General features: G+C 39.1%; 1 long non-coding RNA gene across 1 annotated transcript in view; it reads right to left on the bottom strand.

Annotated features, from left to right (window-relative positions):
* Nucleotides 1–3,833: 3,833 nt before the first annotated feature.
* Nucleotides 3,834–7,659, bottom strand: part of LOC140694037 (uncharacterized) — a 333,619-nt gene continuing 329,793 nt past the window's right edge. Inside the window, exon 2 of the long non-coding RNA XR_012069779.1 lies at nucleotides 3,834–3,937. This is a non-coding gene — a long non-coding RNA (uncharacterized lncRNA). The remainder of the gene's footprint in view (nucleotides 3,938–7,659) is intronic.

Below are 7,659 nucleotides of genomic sequence, written 5' to 3'. Positions count from 1 at the left end.
GTTACACAATAATTTGCTTGGGAATTGACCACACATATTGGCATAATCATAGTAAATTGCCCTTTACTCTGTGCTTGCCACGTGGCATTTTCTACTTCATGTTGTCTTTGTACCTTCATTATCACATTTAATCCCTGATTTATAGATTATCACCATTTCTGTTGAGGACACTCCTACTTGCTAATCTTGAATACAAGTATCTTTGATTCTCTTAATCTATTTCATTCCTGAGTTTCCTGTTCCTGAATTTAAAGAGTGAATTATGGACACATATATTTAAGATTCTCTCATTATATTTCTCTGACTCATCCTCTAACCAAATCATATCTGGAGAAGAGAGATTTTCTCTTTTAAACATTTGCTTTTTCTTATTATATAGTAGTGCATACACACAGTGGAAAATGTAGAAAACATATAAAGTAAGAAAATTACAGCCATACATTATCTAAACACCAAAGGACAATGCTATGTCATTTTGGGCATTTAACTATTTTTCTTAATATTTTATCATAAAATTTCCCTAGGAAAGTTGCTTAACCCTGGAATTGTACTAGCCTTTTGTCCAGTACAGAATAACATTCCCAGAAATGACCCCAACATCAAAATGGTATGTGAGGCTGGGAAGGCCACAGGGCACTCAGCTTATTCTCTGAGTCCTACAAAGAATGCTGTTAATTCACTGATGTTACGCATTCAATGCCTGTGAGTCACTCACTCACTCAGCTGGCTTGGACTGAGACCTACGTTATACCAGGTGCCGATCCAAGTGCTGGGGAGACCCCAGAGGAAGCCTGGATCACGGCATCACTCTCCTTCTTCATTTACTCCCAGATTCCTACTCAAGAAACCCACATGGGATTGGGGCCGTGGAGGCAGGTGAGATATAGTGAAATTCATTTCATTATGTTCCTTTAGACATATTTGAATAGCATGAAAATAGTCGCTAATTTTGATAAGTTTTATTTTCCCTTCCTATGTATTTTTGAGGATGGGTATAGCTTTGGTGCAGCAAGAGTAATTGATAGATCTTTGTTATGTTAGGATTTTATATGAAAAATTAAGAATGAAACTGCACTTAAACAAAGAGAAGAGGCAGTGAGAAAAACACAAGCCACCCTCGAACTTGGCTACAATTCAGAATTCCTGGTTTTCAAAAAAGGGAAACATAATTCAAAATAAATTCCCTAAATATTTTAGCCCATAGTAGAAATACATGGAGGCAAAGTTCAGCTCACTGGAACCTTGAACAATGTGCTTACTTAAGCAAAGGTATAAATAGACCACAGATACTATAATGCATCCTTTACTTTAAACTAGTTTATGTGAGCAAGTTTCATTTCACATGAATTGCTCAGTACCAGTTTAGGAAATATATCCTTCTTGATTGGTAAAAATAGCTCACGGATAACCAGATTCAACAAAATTTAGTGTTAAATAATTTACTTATTTCCTTCAGGAAATGCTTTTGAGTAATCTGAGTTAAGTATTTCCTCTATCTGATCTGTTTCTTTTCACAGAGAAAAGTAGTATTACTTGCACATGACCTACTTTTACTCCTCTGGAAATATCTGACTGTGAGCTCAGGGTAAGTGTTGTCTACTGCACAGCAGGGAAAAAAAAGATTCATTTCACAGCGGAGATCAGAATCTTTTTTTTGAGGGGCGTGGTGAGCTGGGGGACAAGGGAAATGCCTTTGTTTCGAGACAGACCCCAGGAATCCATACTGAAGCTGAAAGATGAAGCCCTTGTGAAGAAATGTGGAAGGACACACTGACACGCAAAGGTGTTCACTCTGCAAAAACAGAAAGAAAGAAAGAAAAAATAATTTAACTGCCCTATAAAAAGAATGGACAGAAACTTGGTAATAAGGGAGAGAGAAGGAAGGTTAGGGAAGGGAGGAGAAACAATGAAGGGGAACTTGGATGCGGTGGGCAGAATAGCAGGTTTCTGGAGCCTACAATGAAGGATGATAAGAAAAAAAGTAAAGTTTAAAAAAGTTACAAAGTTTAAAATAGTTTAAAAATTAAAAAACCAAGTTAAAAATAAATATTTTTATAGTGGCATGGAAGATTTTAAAATCATGGAGGTTTTTTATTTCAAAATTCAAGTTGTTTGAGTTTCTCCCCCATACTCCAAACAACAGTAAGGCCTGCTTGTGTAAGTGGTTTTGGGGGACACAACAGAGAGGGGCGAGCTCAGCAGTTAGGTTGGCCAGGAGCAGAATGCTGGTGTGGAAGGCAAGACAGAAGAGAGTTCAACAGTTTCATGAAAACAGAAACTCAAAGCCAGAAATTATCTTAAAAAGTTTAGTGTGGTAGGCAGAAAAATGTTCCCCCCAATATGTCTATGTCCTTAACCCCAGAACATAGGAAGAGGTCAGATTCCCTGGCAAAGGGGACCTATGGTTGCAGATGTGGTTAAGGTTGCTAACCAGTCGACTCTAAGAGAGACCAGCTGGATTATAGTTGTGGGCCCAGTGTAATCACCAGGGTCGTTAAAGGAGGAAGAAGGAGGCAAAAGAGGGGAGAGAGGAGAGGAGATCTGACCGCAGGATCAGAGTCAGAGGCACACAACCATGCTGACCTTGAGACTGAGAAAAGAGGTCACAGGCCAAGAGATGGAGGTGGCCTCTGGAAGCCAGAAAAGTCAAAGATACAGGTTCCCCTGAGACCTTCAGAAACAGCCGTGCCAACACTTTGACTTCAGCAGGCTTCTGCGTTCAAGAAAACTACAAGTTTAAATTTGTGTTGTTTAGTGGAGAATTTTTCTTTTTTCTTCCTACTACCATGACGTTTGGGGATACTAGTTACAACAGCAACAGAAAGCGAATACAGTAAGCTCCTTGAAATGTTTAGAAATTGCAGATAACTTTGGACTGTCCACTTTATGTGGGATCGGGCTTATGTGAAAATCAAAAGGACAGTGTGACCTTGGCTAACATCTGCTTTTCTCATTTTTAGTAAGAGAACAATAAGTCAAAATCTCTGTAGTTATTATTTTAGACAAGTGTTTCTTAAAACGTTATGTAACCCTGTGCCTTAGGAACCCAAGAGAGTCTCTGTTCTTAGAAGAACATGGATTCAGAGAGATAGGGTCTTACATCTGAGTCCCACAGTGGTCTCTTATTGGCAATGAGAGCTTGGGCAAATCAGTTACCCTCTTTAAGCCACAGGATCTTCATTTGCAAAAGGAAGATAAGAATAAGGATTGTTTGGGTGATTAAATTGTACACACACACACACACACATACATATATGTACAACATTTAATACAGTGACTAGCACATACTAGGCACTCAACAAATTTCTGTTATGGATTTTTAAATGCATATATAAATGGAGGAGAAATTTGCAGGAAGTTGTGGGAAAACTTAGTTCATGGCCCCAAAAAGGGCCATCTCTCAATGGGCTCTGATCAGTCAGTCCCCAGTGGTGGGCTAATAAGCAGAGACTATAGCACTTGAGGATTTATGTTAAACATAAAAAGGAAGGTATTTAAACATAATTATTAAACAGCAGGTACGTTTATACTGTTGGCTGTATCATCTTATCTGGAGAGCTTTAATAAGCAGAGAGTCTCCCCTGTTCTAGAGATGGGCACGCAGGAAAATGACGTGGGTGGGTGGGCCGTTCTCACCCCAAGAACATATGACTGAGTACTCACGGAAGCAACACCTCATGTATGTTATTCCAGATGGACTGTCCTCCCATGATTATTGTCAGCTGTGTCATCAGTTCAAGGAGACAGCCACTTGGGTCACACTGGAATATTAGAAAGAAAATCTCATTTAAATTTTAGATAGCTCTAACATGAAATAAAGTCATTATTTTATGCCTAAAAAAATCAAAGGAACAGAGAGTAAAGACACTCTTCATTGGGCAACTAAGAGAAAACCTGAAACAGATTAGACTGTCAGAACACAAAGCTGTATTCACACCTCTTCATTTCTGTATTTTTACAGCCAATACACCAGATCTCACGGATAAGTCACAAATCTGCCCTTAAAGAATGTGATGTAGAAACACGAGGAGTAGTAGTTGACAAACTGGAACAAGAACACCTTCATGGCTGGGTTGTTCTCATAGTCAGTCTGGTCCTTGGGAGCTCTGCAGCTAGAATAAAGAAAAGGTAAGTCTGTAAAACTGTGAACGGCTTTGAGACCCTAATCAAAGCCACGGACATATGAGTTAACACGCTAAATATGTGTGTGTATATATATATATATATATATATATATATATATATATATATATATATATGCAATTCACTCTTTTATATCAGCTGTTTTGAATTTCTTAACTTATCCACTATGTTATTTCCAACTGTACACAATGTTGTAAGAGTTTCTCCCACTAAGAACGCAATATCCCACAAGGCAAAAAAAAAAAAAAGTCACCCGTTCCTTAAAATTTATAAGCACAACAGTATCCAATGGTCAAGGACTGTCCTCTGTCAGGTGTAATTTGAAAGAAAGCTACTTCTAAACATCCTGCTAAATAATATTCTCTTGTCTCCCTGAACGGCAGTAAGGTAGGACTATTGAAGAAGACAAACAAAACACGGGGCAACTTACTAGAAGCATTTGGGGAACATAAAACGGGTCATCCTCCTAGTACAGAATTTGAATTGGTCATAGTATTTTCAGAAGATGACCACTGAGCAGACCACTGGGAGAACCACCCAGCCACATGCAATGTGTGGGAAGCACTTAACTTAGGCTGCTAAGCCGCTGGGTGGGATACAAGCCAGAGAGAAGAAACATTTATTATAGAAGCCGCAGCTGATAGAATGGAGCTACACTAACAGGAACAGCATGGGGGGAAGACACATAAAACTGTGATTATCTGTCCTCTCCGTAACGCACAAGCAAATCTGCCACTGGAACCATGACATTCTTCCACATATTTGCAATACAGAGACTATTTACTTTCAACAGTAGGGTACATTATCTAATGTAACTGAAATTATTATTAAGCACTGACATATTTACACAGAGCTTGGACATTCTAAAGCTACCTTTGTCCCTTTTACTAATGCAAAACTGGAGCTAATTCACTTCTCATATAGGCTAGAGGAAATACGTTTACACTTGAAGATTACTAAAGACTGTAATGTACTGGAATTGAAGTGCCTAAAAGATAGTCTCTGTTTTGACCTGGTTCTAAAACTGGTGTAAAAATGGCCTCAGCTGCAGGAGGAGCTTACCAGAGTCAGTCATCATGATTGCCACTTTCTCATATATGGCGTTCAGTGTCACCATGATGATAAAACTGATGAGGGAAGCAGTGATGGGCGTGGCCCACCTGCACAGTCAGGTACTTTTGGATTGGGTCTGTTCCATTCAGGTTCTTGGGAAGTTTTGCAGAAAATACAATGAACACTGAAAGTCCATAGACAATGATCCCAATAACTGAAGCAATGGTCAACAGGACCTGACAACCCAAAAACCCAGCAGCATGAGACTCACTAATGATCGTATTTTTACACAGAAAACTTGCCCCCAACCCAGCTTAAACAGAAAACATGCATGTGTTGTAAACCTCACATAAACGTGAGATGTGATATAAATCACACGTAAATGCATAAGAGACGTGAATATCAGGCATGTTAAATTTTAGGGGAGGAGGAATGAAAGATGTCAAAAAGAATGAGTGCATCCACTAATGTAACATGCTGACAGCAGGAGCAGCTGTGTGCAGGGCGTAGGGAATATATGGGAACTCCAATTTCTGTGAATTTTTCTGTAAACCTAAAACTGCACTAAAGAAGGAAGCCTGTTAAGTATATTTTAATGGGTGAAAATGGGGTAACTTGTGGCATGTTCTTTTGGAGGGAAGTCTGTGATAGCAGAACCAATGAAAGTATCCCTTCTACATCTGTAGAATTACTTAGGTTATGAACTAGTTGTAACCCATGAAGGGGATATGCTTCCTTTCAAGGGAGAACCTATCACCGATTCAGGGGTCAGCAAGTGCTAGCTGACGTCTTCATTCTGAATAGGACCAGTGAAGCTGTGGACATGCCCTGAGGGAAACAGTGGAAGTGACAGCAGGTCTCTGCTGATGAAAGCTTCACATGCTTTTCATACTCCTTGAGATCTTAAAATGGCAGGTATTCCTACTCCCTGCATTTGCACAAGATTCATGTCCCTGATCCACTGCAGATCTGACTGCGTGGACCCAAGGGCAGCGGGGGTGTCTGAAGCATAACTTGCACGTGGCTGATAGGGTTTCAGTTCCTCACTAGGCAGGTTTTCTTCTGACCACTGAAGAATGCGCATTAAAGATCCCACTTTAAACTGTTTTCCTTCCATCTACCTTCTTGGTCATAGTCCAGAAGCATGTACTCAGTGTCTCTGGCTGCTCCTGATGGCTGCCCCAGAGAGAAATCTACAAAGAATGTGAATTTCAGGACTAAGTGAACCACATCATGTTATTTATAGTAACAGTGGGCAGCTGGCTTGCACCTGCAGGGGAGAGCAGAGGGAGTGTTTACAAGCCCCTCCCGGAGCCACACTCCTGCATCTGGATCCCAGCTCCGAAGCTAGCTGTGGGGCCTTGTGTAAATTTCTTAACCTCAAGGGGCTTCAATCTCCTCACCCATATAATGGGGGTATAATAATAACAATTTATAAGACTATTGTGATGAGTCAATTATTTACTAATTGTGAAAACAATTGGAACATTAACCACAGGCATGTGAAAAACTCTACCTAAGTATTAGCTACGAATATGGTGACCAAAGTCTTAAAAAGGTGTTTTTCTTAGTTTTTAAGCCATCAGTTTGTAGAGAAAGCATTTTATTTTCTCCTCTACTCTCTTTCATCATCCTTTTCTTCACAGTTAATTCTTCATGCTTGTGAAAGGAATAACTTTTTGGTGTGTGTGTGATTAAATGTGAAAATTAGTTAAGACTGAGAAAAATGTATTATAGAAGGTATATTAAGCCTTCCTCTCTTGTACAGCACATATAGGCCATTTAAATAGTATGCATTTTTTAAAAGTCTGCATAATAATTTTTTAATTATGTATTAAGTAAACATAATAGTTAAGATTCCTTAAATGCTTACTATTGCTTCAGCACACATCTATTTTTCAAAATCCTCACAATCACCCTGTGGGGAAGGTAATATTATATCTCTTTTACAGATGAGGAAATAGAGCCACGTGGAGATGATGCAATTTGCCCCAAATGAAGCAACTTTAAGTGAAAGTACTGAAATACTCAGAGAGCCCAAAGACACACTAACTGTATAGCACTGTCTCCTACATGGTCTGTAAAATCAATTCTAATTCATTTCAGAACTTTTACAAACTTGACACATTTCCATTATTCTTTGAAACACTTAATGGGTTCAATATTTCTTAAGAAACAGGAAAGCTTTCCATTCTCCTTCCTCAAGTTTCTTCTTATTTATCATCTTTTCTGATCATAAATTTAACATTTGCTCATTAAAGAAAATTTGAAAGTACTCAATAGTGGACAGAACTGCTGTCCTGGATCTGTCCCCAGTCTTAGAAGAGGACCCAGAACTTGCTTTAGGATAAGTAACCTCCATTTTGTTTTTAGTCCTGTGATTTAAGCTCGATTGACCCACTCTTCTGAAGCACCAGAAGTAGATCTCAGTTGGTTTAAGACAAATAATACCCCTCATTCTAT

Source organism: Vicugna pacos, unplaced genomic scaffold (genome assembly GCF_048564905.1).
Source record: "Vicugna pacos unplaced genomic scaffold, VicPac4 scaffold_20, whole genome shotgun sequence".
In the NCBI taxonomy this organism is placed as follows: domain Eukaryota; kingdom Metazoa; phylum Chordata; class Mammalia; order Artiodactyla; family Camelidae; genus Vicugna; species Vicugna pacos.
Note: the sequence above shows the minus strand (reverse complement) of the source record. Positions and strands in the feature narration are given on the sequence as shown.